At 38.6% G+C, this 22,673-nt stretch overlaps 2 long non-coding RNA genes across 2 annotated transcripts; one reads left to right on the plus strand and one right to left on the minus strand.

Annotated features, from left to right (window-relative positions):
- Window positions 1–5,367: 5,367 nt before the first annotated feature.
- On the minus strand, window positions 5,368–18,765 carry LOC129457499 (uncharacterized). The gene is made up of 3 exons (XR_008649275.2): window positions 18,640–18,765; window positions 9,355–9,469; window positions 5,368–6,137 (listed from the first exon to the last, which is right to left on the minus strand). It is a non-coding gene; the product is annotated as an uncharacterized lncRNA (long non-coding RNA).
- Window positions 18,766–18,950: 185 nt separating this feature from the next.
- On the plus strand, window positions 18,951–20,976 carry LOC134731782 (uncharacterized). Its single transcript, XR_010114371.1, has 2 exons — window positions 18,951–18,980; window positions 19,478–20,976. It is a non-coding gene; the product is annotated as an uncharacterized lncRNA (long non-coding RNA).
- Window positions 20,977–22,673: the final 1,697 nt, after the last annotated feature.

The following is a 22,673-nucleotide window of genomic DNA, read 5'->3' on the forward strand; positions in this document are numbered from 1 at the left end:
TTGTTTGTCTCTTTCCATATCTGGTTTCCTTACTAGGAATTCAAGGTCTTGAAAACAAGGTTTGTCTTTCATTTGTCTTCACATCTCTAATTTTCAGCACACAATAGGTGTTCATTAAATAGGTGAGGAATAATTGTAAAAGTTTCCTTAACTATGGAATGTCTCCCAGCCCCTCAAATCATAGGCCTACACTGGGGTGAAACCTGGGTCCAGAGACCTGACATCCACCTCTTTGAAATCTCATGTGAGAGGACCAAAGATCTCCTCCTGTTTTATCTGCAGGACTTATGCAAGACCCAACCTGCATATTGACCTGCTCCAAATTTCCTACATATCTTACACTTACCATATTGTGGAATGTGTTCTTTCTAAAGTATTTTCATTAGGTTTTAAAGCCCACATGCATCTTAAAGAAAATGTAAACCACATGTTTGACATTCATTTACACTTAACTACTTTTTCTCCTATAAAAAAGAAAAATGTAAATTGATGTTCAAATGCCTTTGGGCTTTTTAATAAATGTGGCTTTCAAGTCGTTTTTCTTTCCATGGAATTATTACAAAAGAAAATGCCTTTGAACAATAGAAGGTCATGGATCTATCCCAACTCTAAATAAGTGGTATTTTAGTGGGTTTTAAACATGGTTAAAATTCTTATCCCAGAGCTCTAAACCACAAAGCCCAGTTATGTTTGTTCTCTTCATCCGTCAGAGGTGAAAACAGAGGGTATTGACCTTTTATTTATCTTTGAAGCTTTATAGTATAATTTGTTCAAGGAAAGCGTTCTGTACTCAGAACATCTCGGTTCTAGCCTTGACTTATGCTAGAAACAAGGATTATATCTGTATTAGTCTGTTCATACACTGTTATAAAGAACTACCTGAGACTGGATAATTTATAAACAAAAGAGGTTTAATTGGCTTATGGTTCCACATGCTGTACAGGAAGCATGCCTGGCGAGGCCTTAGGAAACTTACAATCATGGCAGAATGTGAAGAGGAAGGAAGCATGTTTACTCATGGCCAGAGCAAGAGGAAGAGAGAGAAGGGGGAGGTGCTACTCACTTTTAAACAACCAAATCTCATGAGAACTCACTCATTGTCACAAAAATGGCAAGGGGGAAATCCGCCCTCGTGATCCAATCACCTTCCACCAGGCCCCTCCTCTAATATTGGGGATTACAATTTGGCATGAGATTTGGGCGAGGACACAAATCCAAACTGTATCAACATCCCTACTCTACTTACTTTATAAACTTGGTGGGAGAATCAAGTGGCATGGGGATAAAAGTAAATGGATACAGTAAAGAGGACTACTCATGGTCTGAAAGTGGGAGAGTAAATTAACACAATGCCTTTAGAGGGAATATCTACAGAAGTTTAAAAATAATGTATGTTCCTTCACCAAACTATATATATAAGAGTGTTTATTGTACTCGAGATTTTAAATGTCAAAAAGATGTAATTTAAATGAACACATGTGAGAACTAGTTAAATTAACGAAATATTAAATGATTGTTAAAAATCATATATATAGATGTATATATATGAAACAGAATACTTTTTCTTGGTAGGATATATAAGAAATATACAAGTGGTTACGTCTGGTGACACAGCTTGGGGAAAGTTTTTAATTTTCATCTTATAGTAATCTACTCTTGGATTTTCATGCCATGGGCTAATGGGACGTTTTTCTTTTTTCTTTATATTCTTCTCTACACACACACTCAGCACACACACACACATACACACAAATATTTAAATAATGTTTAAAGAAACACAGAAGTATATGGTCCAATAGAAGATACTGGAGGAGCTTGTGCCCTTAGCCTAGTAATAAAGGGTTCAAGCTTCAGAGCAGACAAATTTGGGTTTGCATCCTGGCCACGCTGCCGTTCTAGTTCTATCACCTGGGGAAAATTACTTGAATTCTCCGAACTTCAGTTTCCCTATATAAAATTGAGGGCAATAACCTATCTTTTAAGCCTATTATGAGAGATAAATTATGTAATAAATAATGAATAACAATAATGCGTAATAAATAATGCATAAAGCTGCATACAGCTTGCAAAATGGCAGACCCTCATTATGTTATGTTTATAGTTATTGTTTTTGTTATTATTATCATCATTATTATTACAGTAAGATAGCTAACACCTTTAAAGCTCTTTCTTCATTAAGAAGACTATTTCAAGGGGATTGAGTCCCTCAACCTTGTTCGGGGCTAGTTTTAGGGAAAAAAAATGTGAGAGTGTGCTCCAAGTATGGCTTAGCTGTTACGGCCAAAAGGCTTAGGCGGTTGAGGAATAACCCAGTACACATACTGAAGCAGCAGATTTCATGTGAAACATTCCCCATCTACTTTCTATGGCACCAAGTGTCAGCCCATGTTCCGTGGAACTCAGCTGAGACAGGGTTTCTTAAGCAGCTCACAGCATTTAGCTTTTCAATTTTTTTTTTTTTTTTTTTTTTTTTGAGGCAGAGTCTCACTCTGCCGTCCAGGCTGCAGTGCAGTGGCTCCATCTCGGCTCACTGCAAGCTCTGCCTCCCGGGTTCACGCCATTCTCCTGCCTCAGCCTCCCGAGTAGCTGGGACTACAGGCGCCTGCCACCACGCCCAGCTAATTTTTTGTATTTTTAGTAGAGACGGGTTTTCACCGTGTTAGCCAGGATGGTTTCCGTCTCCTGACCTCATGATCCGGCCGCCTGGGCCTCCCAAAGTGCTGGGATTATAGGCGTGAGCCACCGCGCCCAGCCCAGCTTTTCCATTTTTATAATAAGCTCCAGTGCCAGGTTCGAGCTCCAGAATCCCTAGTCTCCAGATGAGTATCCTTCAGTGGACCCATGGTTTAGTGTCTCCCCGGAATAGAGTTTTCTAGAGTTTGAAAAAGTTAAAGTGCACTCCTGACCCAAAACCATTTCTTGACTCTGAAAAGAAATTGTTCCTGGAAGTGCTTCAGGGGAAAGCTTTGGAGGAGCAGCTTTCCATTTTGCCTTGAATTGCAAACTCACATTAAAAAACATTAAGGATAATAAACTGGAAATTCAATTACCAGGCTTGAAGCCAGAACACCGCACACTCGATTTGGATTTGCATCTTAACTTATAGCTTGTTCTTGCCAATATTACTTACAATTCAGACTTTTGCTCATGGTATAAAAAGCACTTAGTGCACAGATGATTTCTCCCCAAGTGCTTTTTGATGGACCTGCCCAAATGTCGATTTGGGTATGAGTTTAAATTAGGAAGAAATTTAAAATATTTCTCCCTTTTATTTATCTGTTTTTATTTTTGCACTTTGGGAATCCAGAGAACTACATGACAAGAGTTTCAAATTTCTAACAGTGTTGAATGTCTCTTCTTGGATACCAAATCAGGGTTTCTATTGAATCTACATCCTAATTTATTTACATACTCTCATGTGGAGATGTTAGTCACCTGCCCTAATGAAGATGATTCCTAATATGAGGGTTTGATAAAGAATAAGTGGATATGTGATAGCCCTGCCAAGAAACCAAATTTGAGTATAAATTTTTGTTAAAACAAATGTTAATTGAACCCATGGAGCCAGAGGGTAGAATGATGGTCACCAGAGGCTGGGAAGGGGAGGAGGGAGAGGAGGAAAAAGTAGGAATGGCTAGTGGGTGCAGAAATAGATAGAATCAGTAAGACCTAGTATTTGATAGCCCAACAGGGTGACTACAGTCAACAATAATTTATTGTATATTTTAACATAACAGAAAGATTATAACTTGAAAAATTTTAACCCAAATAATAAATGGTTGAGGTGATGGATATGCCATTTACCCTGATATGATCATTACATATTGTATGCCTGTATCAAAATATGTCATGTACTCCATAAAAATATATATCTACTATATATCCATAAAAATGAAACATTTAAAAATCTAAGTTAAAAAAAGACAAAAAAAGAGTATGCATTTTTGGCTGGCTTTGATTGTTTCAGTAATTCAGGTATCCAGTTGTGGGTGTCTATGAATCTGGATAAATAACTCTAAAGGTAGATCTCCTCAATCCCTGAAGTACGGTATGTCTTAGCCCTCAAGGGCACAGGCAGTACTTCCTAGGTGTGAACTCAAGCTCTGTCACTTAGCAACAGTGTCAATATAGACCAATGGCTTAAACTTTTGTGCCTCAGTTCTCTCATCTATGAAATTGGTATGCAGATGAGAGAACCTCTCTTATAGGGTTGTTAATGATTACAGGACTTACTCATGGGTGTAAAGCTCTTAGAATAGTGTGCTTGGCACTAGTAAGCCCTCAGTAAATATTAATTTTTATTGTTATCAGGTGGGACTCATAAAAGTTTTCAAGAATAATTATATGATTCTGCTTGGGATAGAGAAAACAGTGGTTTCTCTTTGGATGCCTTCCAGGATTTTAGCTTCTCTCTAGAGCAGTGAATCTCAATCTTGGATGCACATTGGTATCACCTGGTGTCAAAGTATAATTTTCAAAAGTTGAAAGCTTGAATCTCATACAAATGTACAATGACCACTTGCCAAAAAGTTATTTAATTCATTTAAGGAGGGAGCCAGCAGGATAAGTTTCAACTGGTTCAAAGAGAACTAGAAAGACCAAGTAGACATAGGTCCTGAAAGAATGCTGAAATAAGATTGCCAGGTGAGCTACAAAACCGGTTAATGTTCTGCGGAGAAAAAACCCTGTAATCTTGGAATTAGACAGAAATTATTTGCAGCTCTACTAGTGAAAAAAGTATTTGCATTGTTATTGTACCAGAATCTATTGCATTGCTATCGGAGTTCTCTAATAGTTGTCAAACTTCAGCACGTGTCAGAATCACCCAAGAACTTGTTAGAATTACAGAAACACAAGCTCTATTCTATTTGAATAAGCTTGGGCCTCTGTTTGTTCTGCAAGGCAACATCTGCTTTTACAGAGTTGTGTAATATCCTAAGTAAATATCCTACTAAATAGTAAAATACGTGAAGGTACATTCCTCTAAAGAATTAGATAGCCTTTGGGTAGGCTTGTTAGACAATCTTCCATCATGACAATGAATGGCTATGTAGTCATCCCTTATCTCCATGTTTTTTTTCCTCAATACTGAGTTGCAATTTAAAAAAAAAAAAAAAAAAAAAACTACCTGTGGCTAGGTACCACCCCTAGCTTCTGACTAATTGACCTTAAGTGTGATTTAGGAATCAAGGTCATAAAATTTCCCCAGGTGATTCTAATATGCTGTCAAGGTTGACAGCCTCTGGTCTTTAAGGTTGCCTCATTTCCCGACTGCATTCTCTATTGTACTCAGTGTCAATAACATAATATGTGCTCAATATTATGTATTAAAGATTTAATAAATTAAATGAGTACAGAACAATTTGAAATGGCTTGAGTTGCAGTAGGCACAGATTTATTTAGCCAATCTTCAATAAAAGTGGACGCTTCCACAAGGATGATTACACCCTCCTCAGTTTCAGGAAGACGGCAGAGACTTCTCCAGTTAACATTCTTTTATGACTGGTACACCATTCACATCACTGTACCCAATTTACAGGTCTCTTGGATGTGGCTAAACTGTCTCTTCCTTCCCTCCTGTTCTAGACAAAAATTTTTTTTGTCAAACAAAAATCTTATTTTTTTTCTGGAACATAATTGAAATCTTAATCATTTGCAAAAGTCTTAAGAGGGAACCATCTTCAAAAGATAAAAATAACACTTTTTTTTGCTTCTGTTTTACTCTCAAGACCTCAAAGGCTGTCATCGTTACCCAATTTTTTTCCAATCCAAGATTCTTGTGTCTTCCCCTCAAGGTGCAGCTTTCTGTTTGGTGTTGCTGTAGGAAGTCAGTAAGTTGGGTGATTTAGGAGATGGACCCCTCAGCCCTCATTCCCTTATCAAGATCCATTCTTAAGGAGTCTTTTCCTTTGGTTGTCTTTACTTCATTCTTCTTCTCCTCTTTGCTTTTGCTTGGTCATTCTGTAAGCAGGAGTGAAAATTATCTCCACTACTGTCACCAGAATTCTTTTGCTGGGAGGAAGCTGTTTGATGTGGAAAAATAGCATCCCTAAGTGCCTGGATTCAAAATGAGACTCTGAGGGCATGGGAGTGCCTAGCACTTTGGCAAAGTCAAGATAATGGCTGAACTCCTCCACCTGCAACAAAGAAAGGAATTTGTTTCTCTTCCTGAGAGGAAGGAGAAAAGACAAAGAGGAACAGAGAAGAGACACGGTGATGGTGGAAATCTGGGTGAAGCATGAGGCTGAAGAGCTAGATAAAGCCTCTGGTGGCAGAGAGGCTGGGAGATGTGTGAGAACAGACTGGCTTTGCTCATTGCTCTTGGCACTGCTGCAACATGAGTCCCACATCCTTGCAACCTTACTCCCCAGCTCTTCAGTAAAGTTTATTTCGCACATACGTGTCTAAGGTGAATATATGTGCCTGTGTAAATTATAAAAAGTAGTATAGAATTTTATGACTGGATGAAGGTAACAGAGTCAACATACATGGAAATTATAGCCAAAGCCAGGAGGAAATTGTGCTTATGGAAACTCTGGAGAGGACTTTGGATGTATTGAGGTACTAGAATGAAGTTCAAGGCGGTTCTGTGTAGGGTTACACTGAATTCACCCTTTCCACAATGATTTAATGGGAGGATAAAGAGTAAATAGATCTCTACTAGATACTCTGCAGGATTCCAAGACCACCCAGAGACACCTTATCAAGGATTAGCAAGCTAGTGGAGGTAAGAGACACATACAAAGAGCTAAATCTTAACACCAGGAAGACTGTATCTTAGAAATGCAAAGAATAAGTTCAAAGTAAAAGAGATCTCTTCCAATTACAGAGACTGTGAAAGCTACATGAAAAAAATTGGTTCCTGAGCTAAACTTTGAAAAATAAATAGCATTTAGATATGGAGATGGGAGAATAATAATAATAACCACCATGATCATCATCATCACACCTATATATTAGATGGGGAAAATATACCTATGTCACCACCACCCCCATTAAGATATACAAGATATTTATTGCTTTAGTTTCCTTATGTACCTATCCAAGTGAAACTCCATGACCCTTCATTCCAGAAAAACACTCTGATTTCTGTCATCATGAATCAGATTTGTACATTGTACTGGGTGTTTACTTGCATTATCTCATTTGATCCTCATAAAAGCCCTTCAATGTAAATAAAATGAATGGCTCCATTGTACAGATGAGAGGCCAGGCTTGGTTTAGTAAGTAATTTGCTCCAAATCGTATAGCTAGAATTTGGCAAAGCTGAAACTTGAACCCAAAGCTAATTTTAAAGCCCAGACTCATCTAATTCGCAGAGAAAATAACATAAACAAGATGAAGAAAACTATGTAATATATATGGACAATAGTAAGTAATTTGGTTACAGTATAAGGCATATGAGGAAAGTAAAGTTTAGCTAAAATGTTCTGGTCTTCTATGGGTCTCTCTTCCATCCAGAAGAAGTACTGTGTGTATCTGTAATGCTCCTACTTATAATAAATCTGACCCTTAAACCTGCAGACTTCAATCACCTTGTGGAAGATTTTTACATGTCAAATAGTGTTCTGTTTATGAGGCACAAGATAACCCCCAGGTGGCCCTGTTAAATAATAAGTGTTGACTTCATAGTATTTGCTGTTATTTATACATATGCATGTACACATTTGTACAGAAATAAATACACATTGCACACATGGGCATCTGTGCTGAAGTATGCAGCCAAGTGTCAGCACATTATCAGATTTAAATTAGCTGCCTGACTCTATTAATAGCCCTGGTTTTCCAGTTTTTGAAATAAAAGATCCCAGAACAGCTGGGCTAAAATCTGAAACAGAATGGAAGAATACAACCCTGTAAACAGTAGTAGTCTGTCGATAACTGCTAAATAAAGTTTGTTGCTTCATAGGTTTGTGCAGATGCCTATAAAACAACCCTTGAAATGCTAAGTGCTTTTTAAAAACAGCATAATCTTCAACCAGTGAAAGGGGTTGATTATGCCTTATCAATCATTTTGAAAATCTCACTGACATCCCACTAAAATTTGAAAGCAGGGCTAAATCCAGGAGCAGATAGTGTCCATGCAGGCCACATGGCTTCATGAAAGGGAAGCAAGAAGATTTCTACCCACTTATCAAAGTTTCTTTCCTGCCAGTTTATTATTTCTGGAATTCCACCATTAAACATGTGGACTTTTAAAATGCAATGCTGTCTTAGTTTATTTTGTGTTGCTATCAAGGAATACCTGAGGCTGGGTAATTTATAAAGAAAAATGGTCCTGCATGGCTGTATTAGAAGCAAGGCACCAGCATCCGCTTCTGGTGAGGACCTTGGGAAGCTTCCAATCATGGTAGAGGAGGAAGAGGAGCCGGTGTGTAGCATGGTGAAAGAGGGAGCAAGAGAGAAAGGAAAGGGATGCCATGCTTTTATAAACACTCAGCTCTCTCCAGAAATAAGGAAGTAAGGATCCCCTCATTACCACAGGGACCACACCAAGTCATTAATGAGGGATCCACCCCCATGGCCCAAACACCTCCCATTATGTCCCATCTCTAACACTGGGGATCAAATTTCAATGTGATATTTGGAGGGGACAAATATCCAAACCATAACACAATTTAGTTCAATGTCCCTTCTACAATTTATCTCTTGACTCCCTAAGTGCTACGTGCTCCTACCTCACTGCTTCCTGAACGTGTAGTACACAGTACTTTGCTCTGCCACTTAGTTCATGCTGTTGACTAACCTGTATGTCCTTCCTTCCTCTGCCTGGCAAAATGCCAGTCACTCTTTAAAGCTCATCTCAAAGCACCCCTCCTGTGACATTTACAAGATACTCCTCCACTGTCTCCCTACCTGCCCAGGCAGAATAAATCATGTCTGCCCTGGTCTTCCCATAGAACTGTTTTTTTTTTTTTTCTTTTTTTTTTTTTGAGATAGAATCTCACTCTGTTGCCAGGCTGGAGCGCAGTGGCGCTATCTTGGCTCACTGCAACCTCCGCCTCCTGGGTTCAAGCGATTGCCCTGCCTCAGCCTCCCAAGTAGCTGGGACTACAGGCACGTGCCACCATGCCTAGGCTCATTTGTTTTTTTTTTTTTTTTGTATTTTAGTAGAGATGGGGTTTCACTATGTTGGCCAGGATGGTCTCAATCTCCTGACCTCATGATCCGCCCATCTCGGCCTCCCAAAGTGATGGGATTGCAGGTGTGAGCCACCATGCCTGGCCAGAACTGTTCTTGAACTATGGTGACAACTGTCACATCTTTTCATGGCATACATCTCTTGCTAGAGTGAGAGCTCATATCTACTGTGGCCTTAAAGAGTGACCCTGGGGCTGGGAATATTGGTTTTACATGGGAGACAGAATATCAGAATTTCAGACGCTTTCTAGATCTTCTGCATCAGAAACTCATTTTGCTAATATCCCAAGGTGGATTCATATAGACACTAACATTTGAGAGAGCCGTCCTAGAGGACAGAGAACATGGCTTAGTGATCCTGTTCTCCATCACAGCACCAAGCAGGCTATGTATTCATTCAACAAATAGATGCAAGGGACCACATGCTAGACATTGTATTAACAGCCAACGATTAAAAGATGACCAGGACACGAAGCACGTAAAATTATAGTTACACTTTCAGTTAGAGGTTAGAATTCCATAGATGAAGTAAGAAAAGGCCAAGTCAATTGAAAGCCTTGGAAAGGCTTTATGAGTCTGAGAAACACAAAACTGGAAATTATTCAATAGGTTCCTTTACTGTGGGACATGACAGAGCACTTGAATGCATTTGTGTCTTGTGAGTCAACAATGTGCGTGATGCCTCAAACTTATTTAATCATAAAAAGTATTTATACTTTCATTTACTTACTTATGCGTGGCCAATCTCGTGGGATTGTTTTTCAAAACATACATTGGAAATCACTAGTCTACTCCCACATGTGTGGATTTCATTTTGTTTGGCCTGGTGACAGTATTTGTAATGTCTCCCATAGTGAATGAAGTATTGAACACCTAACATTTTTCTCAAGCAAGTTGTAAGCTCTTTAAGAAGAAGGGAGAATATCTTATACTTATTTGTTTTTCTACTCCAGCTTTCACATTGCTACTCAATCAGAATTTGCTGAAGGTTGTCCTGTGTCTGCCTTGCAATCAAGCAAAGCATGAAACCATGGTGGATTCTTAATTGAGAACAAACTCTACGGGTTTTAACATAGTAAGGAAGACACTCAAATGGGGGTTGTAATCATGGCTCGGGTCCTAGCTGTGTTGCTTTTGAGCTGGTCACTTACCCTCTCTAGGCCCTAACATTTACTTCATGTGCCAAGCATGGCTACTGTGTGACCATGTTCTATGGTGTCAGGATCTGCAAGTTTACGAGTCTTCAACAGATATGAGGCCAGGTGCAGTGGCTCACGCCTGTGCGGATCACCCAAGGTCAGGAGTTCGAGACCAGCCTGGCCAACATGGCAAAACCCCGTCTCTAGTAAAAATACAAAAATTAGCTGGGTGTGGTGGTGGGTGCTTGTAATCTCAGCTACTCAGAAGGCTGAGGCAGGGAGAATCACTTGAATCTGGGAGATGGAGGTTGCAGTGAGCCGAGATCATACCATTGCACTCCAGCCTGGGCAACAGAGTGAGACTCAGTCTCAGCCTGGGCAGCAGAGTAAGACTCAGTCTCAGCCTGGGCAGCAGAGTGAGACTCAGTCTCAAAATAAATAAATAAATAAATAAATAAATAAATAAATAAATAAATAAGATATGGATATGTGTAGAGAGGTTAGAATTGAATTTTATGGAAAATTCTGTACTCTGGTTTTCTGAAAATAGTGTTTGAAAATTAGAACCAATATTTTAGGATGATTTATATGAGAGCCATTCCAGAGCTATAAGATGCATACAACATCTTCTAGAGAGAGATTTTTCAGAACTGACGTTATTTTATCTGTAAAATGGGAATAATAACATTGGTTTCCCTTTATCATTATTCATTTGGAGCTTCAATAAATCTGAGAAGATTTAGCCTTACTAATTTAAAAGTAGCTACTAAAATATAAAATTAGACTATAACCACAACAACAAAATGTTGAACATGCATTGAATTCTAAAGTATTATTAACACAAGACTAAAAAATAATACCATATTCTTATTTAGCATTGGTCTTCCAAGCTGTTCAAAGCACTTCACCTTGGTTACCTGAAATATTAATATCCTCATTTTATGGAAGGAGGAACAGAAGTGCAGATGTGAGCTAGCTCACTGAAATACCACCGATGTCCTATTCAGAGCTGGGCATTGTCCCTGGGTCTCATGCTCCCCAGTCTGGCCTTTTACCCACCAAGAGATATGCAAAAGAATTTTCATTTTGACCTTCAGCCTGGTTGATAAAAGCTGTCTTCCTCCCTGAAATATGTGTATGTGCAGTGTGAGTTGTGTATTTATATGATTTCCTGAAACCTGCAGATAAACAATGATAATTGGAAATGGCCAGTGTGCTTTGGCAGATTTGAAATACTGTAGCACTTAACTAAGTCCGAATGCTTCTCATGATAAGCAGCCTTCACTTACCCGAAATCGAGGGCTATGATTAACTGGAAATTGGCTGGTATTAATTATGAGGCATGCCCTATAAATCTCTCTGCTGTTGGGACCCTGGGCAGGTCTGAAACCAGACTAGGTCTTCGGGGCGATTGAGTTGGGAACACCCAGGAGAGCCTGGTACTCTCCTTCTCAGTCCATATCTGCCTCCTAGTTCCTAGCAGCCCCGATTGCATGTATTTCAACCTCCATTTCCATCTCAGTGAGGTTATGTCCAATGTGATTGTACCTTCCCCTGGCAGGGCCCACCCACCAACCTTGCTTGTTTATCTCCCCCTTGGCCTCCAACATCAGAGTACTTGTAGAGCCTTATAATGTGCTAAACATTAATATTCACTAACTTGCTCCAGGGAGCTACGCTTCGCCGAGCGCATTTTCACCTGAAAGGAGTTGTTTAATATAAACATTTGGTTAATATTCTGTACATTTGAAAGTATTTTATCAGCATTGGTGTAGGACCAAAAGTCATTTAAATTCAATGGGAACTGATTATGCGCCAAGAAATGGTCCTTTCCAAAAGAGTGTGTTTCCCCCCTAATATAATGTATAAATTATCAAACTCACTTACACGGTTGATGGGAACACTTTGTGGACAAAGCTGCAGGCCTGCATTTCTTCTGACTGAGTATTCATCAGCTCTGATGCTGATGTTACATGGGGAAAAATGTTATACAATATTGCTTTAAAAACTGTCTAAGTATAATTATCAACATCTCTGGAGTGATAATAATTATCATAACAAGAGTTCATCAGAGGAAACACACGGTTTGACGAGGATCCTCTACTCTCGAGTTACTGCCACCTCACAGAAGAAGGATGCAATAACATTTCTCTTCTTCTTTACCTCTCTAAAGAACCCGAGCTCTCTGAACTGTCTTTTGGTCAATTTTTCTTTACGTGTGTCTCTGTGACACTCATTACCCCAAAGAATTGTTAGGTACACAAACAAGCAGATCCAATAAGTGTTGGAATAGATAAATGAAAACTACATTCCTATGTGTCTACTGAGATTTATTTGAATTACATTCCAAATTTTTAGTTAAAGTTTTCATAAGAAGAGTTGCTCCATCCTCCCCCAAAGAATGTGTTTCTCCTTGACTACAAATCTTTAAAAAATCGCTTCATAGGCCCTGTTTTAACTTATAGAGAACTATATCTGAGTTAGATGCTGATTGGGATACTGGAGTAGTGGCTTCCATGTAAAAATCCTTTGCAAATATGTTGCATAAAGTACATGGCGAATGCATGTATCCACTATCAGGTCCATAACAGAGGCCCGTATGAAAATTTGGTGCTAATACGACCCTTGGAATAGGAAGGGCTGCACAGCAACTTCTGCTCTCTTCTCTTTTTGCAATGGAATCAGTTGACTTGAAGCTGAACATATGGTCTCTGTTGGATACTGATTTTTCTTTCAACTTTTTTTTTAAACTGGGAAATATAACTTACTGGAGAGTAAATTGAAATACACACACACACACACACACACACACACACACACACATATATATATATCTTTCTTCTTCAAGAGCTTACAATCTGGTTGATAAGAACAGTTAGATATCCAGTACTTCATTCATTATGGCAGACAATACAAATACTGTCGCCAGGCCAAACAAAATGAAATCCAGACCTAAATTTATATGTAAACATAACAAATAAAAATCTATGTGGCCACCAACTGCCTACCCTTCTTGATAGCAACTCTCTCCCTACCCTATCAAGTTTACTATGTCCTTAAGTGAAACTGGAGTTTGTTCATTTTCAGTGACGATAAATGGATTTTTGGACCTATTGTCAATAATACTGATAGGCATTTGGGAAATTTCTGTTTGGGGCTATTACAAGCTATGGTGCTGGGAGCATCCTCATTGGTGTAAATAGACAGTTGTACACACACCTTAGAGTATAATTGTTAGGTAAGAATTTTTGCATTTCTTTAATTTTATTGGATAATGCCCAACTTTTTTCCAAAGTGTTGGCAGCAACTTTTATTCCTACCAGCAGCATATGAGAGCTCTGAATGCCCCACATCTTTAGTAATACTTGATGTTGCTGAACTTTTAAATTTGAGCCAAACTGGTGGGTGCATAGTGGTATCCTTCTATAATTTTAATTTACATTTCTCTGGATATGGATAAGATTAAACACATTTTTGATTTATTGAGATATGGATATGGATATTGAGATATGTTGAGACATGTATGTGGATAAGATTAAACACATTTTGACTGTTGGGAATTCTTTGTTAATGTGTCTCCTCAAGCCATTTGCCCATATGTGGAGTGGGCTGTCTGGTTGATTTGGTGACCCGATAAAAGAATGACAACCTGGTTATTGTGCATATGTACAAAGTGCTCAGCGTTGCCATCTGCAACTTTTACACAATTTAACCATGATAAAGACAAAACCATGATTAGTGTAGATTGCCTAGCTTAAGTCTGCTAGTTTGAATATTCTTACAGGTTTCCATAGTAAAGAAAATAGGGATTACTGAAGAGCACCATTGGGGCCATATCTCAACATCAAAAGTCCTTTGCTTGCAGTTGGAAGGGCTCCGACTCCTTCAAGGATCATTTAGATTGCTATAGCAAGGATTTAATAATGCATACCATAAAGTTCCAGAAAAAAATAAATTTCTGTATCAGTGAATAGCCAGCTTACTCACAGGACCTTGGAAGAATACCAAAAAGTAATCTCTTGGATACTAAAAACACTCATTAGTGCTCTGACAGTGCGAACATTGGCATCCTAATTGGCAACATAACCACATACATGATATTCACAATGAGTCAGACCATGAAACACTCAGCCCAGAATTATTTATGGAGACAGAGATTTGGGCAAGAATATGTCCAACTCACCCTCTGAGATGCTGCTTCAAATGGTCCAGACACTTTCAAACTCTAGAATTCTCCCAGGATTTATCCTCTACAGGTAAACACTTATTGATTCTATTGGTGATCCTAGAATTCACACATTCCCTCTGTGTGTCTCAAGTTCCAGCTCTCTAAGGTCATTGGCGACTCCAGTTGCCTCATCCTCCCCCAAAGAATGTGTCTCTTCTTGACTACAAATCTTCTAAAAAATCGCTTCATAGGCCATGTTTTAACTTATAGAAGACTGTATCTGAGTTAGATGCTGATTGGGATACTGGAGTAGTGGCTTCCATGTAAAAATCCTTTACAAATATGTTGCATAAAGGACATGGCTATGGCATGTATTCACTGTCAGGCCCGGAACAGAGGCTCATATGACAACTTGGTCCTAATAGGACCCTTGGAATAGGTGAGGCTGCACGGCTCCTTCTCTCTTTTCTTTTTGTGATGGAATCAGTTGGCTTAAAGCTGAACATATGGCAACTGCTGTCATATCACAGAAACCATTCCCTCTGCCATGGCAACCAAAGAATCAATGCACACTAAGAGCTTGGGCTTACTCAATAAACACACAATGGCACAATGCATAGACATTTTGTTTGTTTGTTTTTGGAAGCATTTAGAATAGCTATAGATAATTAATATGTTTCTTTAAACACATTTCTCAAGTCTTTCTGTTAAGAGAGATACTTGGAATTTATGTATCTTGTTCACTTCATTTCTGAAGCAATTTCTTAATGGAATCACATTTCATTTCCAAATTCAGAGATATTATTCATCCCTGAGTTCACTGGATTCAATTCTGTTTTCTCCCAAAGATCTTTGAAATTAATTCACCAATATATTGTTGCTAAATTCGATACCCAAGGAATAGCACAGGGATCAGAAGAACTGTCCTGATGCATCTAATAGCTATAAACTAAATAATTTGGCTCAGGAGTGATGAGAATATCAGAGGCATGCATTCTGCTTAGTATTTTAAGGGTATGTGTTTAGTTTTGCTCCCGTGCCCATCTGGGTGCATTCTTTCCTTGCTCAGTTCCGAAAGATAATTGCAACCTATTGTCTATAGCAAAGTAGTTCCATTACATAAAGGGTTGGAGGGGAAAGAAATATAAGGGGGGAAATTTCTGTGAGAAAGCATTGCCAGGGGCTGTTTCTTCAGGGTTTACATAGCTTCATTCCAAGAAAAACCAAGCCAAAGCGTTGAAAGGAGCAATAACTGGGACTAGGAGGCATAAAAGTTTGTTTTCCACTTCTGTCTTACTTTCATTGTCTCCAGCCCCTCAGAGCTGGGTAGTAGAGACTGTGGTGCAAAGGGCCTTTCTGAAAGAAATCCATGTTTCTTTAACCCTCAGCAGTGTGCTGTTTTCTCTGTGTCATGCTCACCCATTAGCATTTTAATCTAGCTTCATATGGCACTATTCTGCAGATGGATTTGCTTTCTTGCCTTTGTTCGTTGTATGAGTGACAAACATGAGGGCATTTTCATGATTGGAAAAATGCCATGAAGTTGTAAAAATCAGGTGACTTCTTCTTGCCAAGCCCCAAGGAATGGGAAAGCAGAAATGGCTCCAACTAGGACTGCAAATATTCTCAATATTAAAATGCTCAGGAGACTTGATCTGATCAAATGAGAAGGTCTAGTGGAGGCCTACAGACTCAGACATGACCCTGAATTTCTTTATCTACTAAATGGGATGTGGCTCATCCGACTCTTCAGGAAGTCATTCAATCAATCCTTTCTTTAATATGGGCACCTCCTGTTTGGGTTAAGATAAAGGATTGTGGAAACCAAGTTTTATTGTGCAGAGGAAGCTCTCAGATAGAAGACTTCAGAGAGGCCAGGTTGCAAAATGTTTCTTATCAGACCTAAAAGGGTGCCTGACTCTTAGTTGATTGTCTCCTGGATCTGGAAAGGAAGGGGAAAACAACACAAAGGGGAAAGGGGATTCTCTAGAGAATGTGGATATTTCCCACAAGAGACTTTGCAGGACAATTTCAAGGTATGGCAAGGAAATATATTTTGGGGTAAAACATTTTGATTTTCTTCCTTGTTATGCCAGAGTCAGATTGGAAAGTAAATTACAATATACAGGGTTAAATAAAACCCATCTGATGAGAATTCATGGTTTGTAGGGCATGGCTTCCCAGACCCCTTAGACAGGAATTTGGGCAAGATAAAAAAAAATCAGAGCTTAGTCCTCAAAACAATCTTATAAAGGCCGTCTATTTTCTAAACAGTGTATATTCCTAAGCACTTTGTATTTTGTTTTAATATTTGTTGAGATGTCTTCGGGTGATGTGTACAGTCTAAGTCATGAATAGCCAGTACTTGTTCAACATACTTCCATTCACCATCCAGAGTTCATGAAAGACATAGCTAATCAAGCACAACACTCTTTCCTGCTGAACCACAACGCAGTCTCAGAATATTTCTCAAGGTGACACTGCATGCAGACTCTATCAGTTAATCAGAGTTGCAATGCAAGATAAGATAACCTGCCCTCCTAGGTCTGGGCTCAGCCACTGATGTGGTTCCTCTTCTTAGGATGAGTGGCCAGATATAGAAGACAACCTTAGTCTGAAAAGTATAAATATTCAACTTTTCCTGCAGCTCCCTCCTCCTTCTGCCTCTAGTGAAGCATTCCAGATAACAGCAGGGACACCTTTGACAGGCAAACACAGTTTCCTCTGTCTCATTCCAGGCCACAGCCTCCCTTATGTCCTTATGCCTTCTCTCTGCATTCCTCAAGGATTTGAGTTGCTTTCTCATAGTACATCCTCTAACCCCTACTAAAGTTCTGGGTCCACAGGCATGGTAGGCAGAATTTTGAGATGGCTCTCACAATTCTTGCCCCCCTAGTGTTCGTGCTGTTTACTCTCGTGATTAGGTTGCATACTATAATAAAGGTGAAGGGATTCTGTCGACATAATTAAGGTCCCAGAGAAGTTGATTTTGAGTTAATCACAAGAAAGATTATCATGGATGGGTCTGATCTAATCAAATGAGTTCTTCAAAGGCCAGAACATTTATAAAGAAAGAAACAGAAATTCAGCTTGTCTTGAAGGATTAAACAGTCACATGCTAAACTACCTGTGCAAAGGGCCAAGAGACAAGAGCCTGAGAGCAACCTCTAACTGCCGAGAGAAGTCCCTGACCAACAACTAGCAAGAAAATGGAAACCTCAGTCATACAGTCACAAGAAAATAAATTATTCCAACAATCTGGAGGAGCTTGGTGGTGGACATTTATCTGGTTAGTCTCCAGATGATTATGTAAATGACATCTTGTTTTCAGCCTTGTGGGTACCCAGCTAAAATATGTCAGGCTCCTGACCCACAAAACCTGTGAGATAATGAATTTATGGTGTTAAACCACTAAGTTTGTAGTCATTCATTATGTAGTAATAGAAAATGAAGGCACTAGATACAGAATTATCTACTTGACCCTTTCTATTGCCTCTCAAAACCAGCAAATGGTTTCTTTTGAGTGTCTTACTGTTTTTTCCTATAGGAAAATTAGCATAGTATAAGAACATCAACCAAACAGTGATAATATTGGGGGAATTAAAGAAATTTCACAAGCTCTTATGTCACAACAGTTGTTTCTAGTCCATGAGAAGACTAGAGATGGGATCTTCCCTTCCAGTCTTCCTCATTCCCCTGAGACAGATACTGCTAGTCCAAAGATGGAATGGGTGAAATCCCTGCCTTAGGAAATACCCAGTGGTGATGTAAGGTGAGACTTGTCTTAGAGGAAATCTTAACAGCCTCCAAGCCCTCCTTGGTGAATTCTCTTATTTGCAAGTGTTAAAGTGATTTACCCTGCCTTTTATTCCACTCTCTTCTACTTTCCATGTATACCTTATCTCCCTCACGAAGGGGCACTGCTTTCTTCAAGGCATTTAGTAAGACATGAACATTATTAATCATTTACAGTTTGAAAAGCTCCAGACAAGAGTCTGATTTTTATCACTGTGTCATTCATTGCTTGAGGTAGCCAAGTTTACCATAAATAACTATCACAGAATTTCTTACAATGGATCAAATGGATCCTCTCCCTTTTTTTTGGAAAGGCCTTTTTGAGTTATTTTTATTTGGGACTTTCATTAACTTATACTCTAAATCGGGGAATGATAATATAATAATTTTACCTACTTCATAAGGCTTTTGTGAAGATTCAATGAGTAAATACATGAGAAGTTCTTAGCACCATGAAGCACATAACAGATGCTTAATAAATCTTAGCCATTATCATGGCGATTACATTAAATATCTAGTAGGCTTCCAGCAGTGTTCAAGACCTTCAAGAGGGCAAGCAAACATTCTTTTGTACCAGCTACATATGTCACAATAGAGACCTTTAGGTTCAACATCACACTGCCCCTGGTCATTCAGCAGTGGGTGGGGCTTGGAGTCAGACTATAAATTGGGGCACCTGAGCTTGCAGAATCCAGACAACCGAACTCCATCAATCAAGAGGAACTTAATCCAGGGAGGTAGGGTAGGGGGTTGAGATCAGGACCAGTAGTTTAGAAAAGTCTCTATTTTGGGCTTTTACTAGACTATTGGGGAAAGAAGGGAATAGAGTAGATGGTTATAAAATTTCAGAATCAAGGAAGTTTAATCTGAGAGTCCTGGTTGATGATGAATACCATGGGATATTGGTATTGGGTACTTAAAAGAATGCCACATTGGAAAGAATTATGGGCTTTGTCAGAGTTTCTTCTCTTTCTAGGCATATAGAAGAGCCTATTTACATTATTAACTTGCCAGTTTTGGGTATATACATGTGCAGACACGCATGCATAATATACCATAAGGCAGCATAGCTGATAGTGGACCTTAAGGTATGTTTCTGTGTCCTTTCTATCAGTTCACAAATTACATGTAGGCAAGAAGCGCTGCCTTAGACCTTGGATTTTCAGTTTTCTGCTGTTTGGTCTGTATGTTTTATATTTTTAGCCCTTTGAAAAAAATGTCATCCTTTTCCCAGGGTTCTTCTGCTCACGGGGTCAGAAGCATCTGATTTCCTGTCATCAGTTGCGGTTCAGCCATGTTAATACTAAAAGTATAAGAATATCATAATCCCAGAGTGATATAAAGACCTTTCCAAGGAAGATGAGATACCCGGAGGCTGTGAAGGAGAAGTCTGAAGGATTTGACCACGTTCAAATGAAAAGCTTTGGTTCAGCAAAACACCAGAAACAAATTCAAAAGATAAAATACACTCTGGAGAAGCCCATTCTCTCAACACATCTGACAGTTCAAAAAGAACAACTGTAGTCCAACTTAAAAAATAAAGAAAATGGTAGGAAAATGGGCAACGTGCACTGAGGCATTATGTAAGAAGAAGGAATGCCCAATTAACCAACAAAAGCCTGCTCTTTCCTAACGAGTGAAGATAAAAGCTTAGTAAAGATTAAAATTTATTGAAGATAAAAATGGACACTGCTGGCCATATATAAAAGCATTGTTGGTAAGAGAGTGGGGTAATTGACATGCTCCTGGGAAATAATATGCATTCAGACAACCTCTAATGAGTGAATCCACTGGGGGTATCCACTAGTAATGGAAAACAACCACCAACGCCCAAGTTTGTGGTCCAGAATTTGAGCAGCGATCTAACAAAGTAGAGGCTCCCCCTGTGTCATGGGTCCCACCTCTCAAGCAAAGAATGCCTCATTTTGGTAACTCACCCAAATAACAGAACTTTTTTTTGATGATCTTATTGCATTTGTTTGGTTAAGTCTGAGGCAGAATTTTTTTCTCCTTTGTATCTTTGTTTTGTTTTGTTTTGTTTTAATCCTTGAAGTTTATTACCAAACTACATCTTGGTGTTTCTTCAGGATGTGAACAGGCCTTTCTATTCTCAATTAAGTCTTTCCTTTAATTCAGGAATCTTCTAATCATGTATTTTAATTTCTTTTTCTGTCATCCCTCCCCATGCCATAAGCTACCAGTCACTATGCATGTTGGAGCCCCCTTTATTGTGCCATAGATCTCTAATGTCATGTCTTTAGTCATTATTTTGTGTCAGAAATTTTTGTTCTTCCAGGGACTTCTGGCAATGTCTAGGGACATGCTACTGGCACCTACAGAAATGCTAATGACTTATTATGGGTAGAGGCTAAAGATGCTGCTGAATATCCTACAATGCCCAGGACAGCCACTGCCACAACAAAGAATTATCCAGTCTACAATGTCCATAGTGCTAAGGAGGAGAAACCCTGTCCTAGGGTCAAGGTTGTATGCTGACAAGACTAATTTCAATGATTTCAAATGATTGTGGGAAAAATACCCAGAAGTTGACAGGAGCAATATGTAGATATTTCCTTCTGTAAATTATATTTCCCTAATGCTACTGCTGGAGCATTTGGAAGCATGTGTATAAATATTTGAAGCACAAAACCAGAGAGATGCTCTTATGTATTTAGCTTCTAGTTTTAAATAATAGATACTACAATAAACCTTGATTAAACCTTGATTATCTGATATGCTCTGGGTTTGTGCTTTTTGTGTGGGTTACATTTTCTAGTTAATGAATGTTTAACCGCAAAATATGTTTGTTTCAAGCTTTGCTTTGCAAAAATACAGCATTTCTAACTGAGGTGCTTGTAATGTCCCTGGATTATGAAGTAAGTTGAAAACCCCGAAATTCTATATAAATAAAGGAGGGGAGAGTATTATGGTTATGAATACAATTTCTTCTAGGTATGAGATTGGACTAAAATGGTAACTGAACACAATGTTAGAATTTCTGAAAGTGATTTTTAAAGTAAAAGTCAACATCTAGCAATTAATAAACATCTATCTAAAATTTTATTTAGCACTTTAGTCACATGTACAACACTCTTACCATGAAGAAGAAACTCCATGAGACTAATGAACTGATCTGTATTCACTTTATATCTTTTTTCCATAAATACACATATTTGAGTAGTTCCTGTTCTAATTGTTTGCAAATTCATTTGCATGATTTCCTTCAGTATTTCATAGAAACTACAAAATTAATTACTTGATCTCTGTAAGAATAGGCACCCTGTCTCCTCCCTTTCTGTATTAAGGCTAATTTAAAGGGAGGAATGTAATTTAATAGAATCTCATTGTTTACTCACATTACACATGCATAATGAGATCTCGGTAGGAAAGGATGCTGAATGCTACCTTTGAGACTCAATTAGTAGCTTGGGGCAAAAATGATAGTCTAGCCATGTAGTCATTAAAACTTCCCAGATGATAGCCTTTGAATGGTCAAACCTGTAGTTTCTAGAGTTCCTCTCAATTCTTCTAAAATGCTAAAAAGCAGGTTGAGAGAAGGGTGGGCAAAGACTACAGGAGCCAGAAATCTCCATCGTCATCACTGCACTGGTTTGTCTGGGTGGCATAATTTCCAAAACTCACTGATATCCTACGCTTGATACAATGATGTAATAAAGTAAAACAGAAGAAGAAAAATTATTCTTGAGCCATTTATTGATATTCCCCCCATATCCTCTCCATAAAGAGTTGAAATAAAACAGTATGATGAATCCTGAAAACTGATACAGAGGTTGTTTGTCTGAAGAAAGGTTTGGATGCCATTTTCTTTTTTCAGTTTCATTCTTTTCCTCAGTTGTTCTTTACATTAACCAGAACAATCTTAAGTATAATATGCATATTCATTCAGATTTTTTTTTAAGTTTAACAATGACCATCTTCATTTATAAGGGCAGTTGATTTAGAAGTTACTCAACCTATTGTGTCTTTGGATGTTGCAGCACTATTTATTCAAAGTTAGTTGGACCACATCATTTTGCTTACACGTACTCATGTTCCAAAGAGAATTTAAGTTTGTTCACAAAGATACCATATCAAAATGATGTTGTGTTCGTATTTTACCACTGACTGAAATCTTGAGGCCAATCAAAATAGCAGGTGATGCAAATACTCTATTGGTCATTATTGGACACCTTTTGCAGTTGAGGACAGTGTAGTCACCAAGTAACTTGTTCAGTGTCTGCTGTGCCCTTGTTCAGTGTCTGCTGTGCCCTCGGCACTGAGTTGGATACTGTAAAAACATTACCTGATGAATTTTATCTCCAGAAACATTTCGCCTATTCAAAGCTCAGCTATTCAGGAAATTTCTCCAACTAAAAATAGTCAAGAGACACGAATCTTTGATCAAACCTTTGATCATCCCAAATAATGGA

Source organism: Symphalangus syndactylus, chromosome 11 (genome assembly GCF_028878055.3).
Source record: "Symphalangus syndactylus isolate Jambi chromosome 11, NHGRI_mSymSyn1-v2.1_pri, whole genome shotgun sequence".
Lineage (NCBI taxonomy): Eukaryota > Metazoa > Chordata > Mammalia > Primates > Hylobatidae > Symphalangus > Symphalangus syndactylus.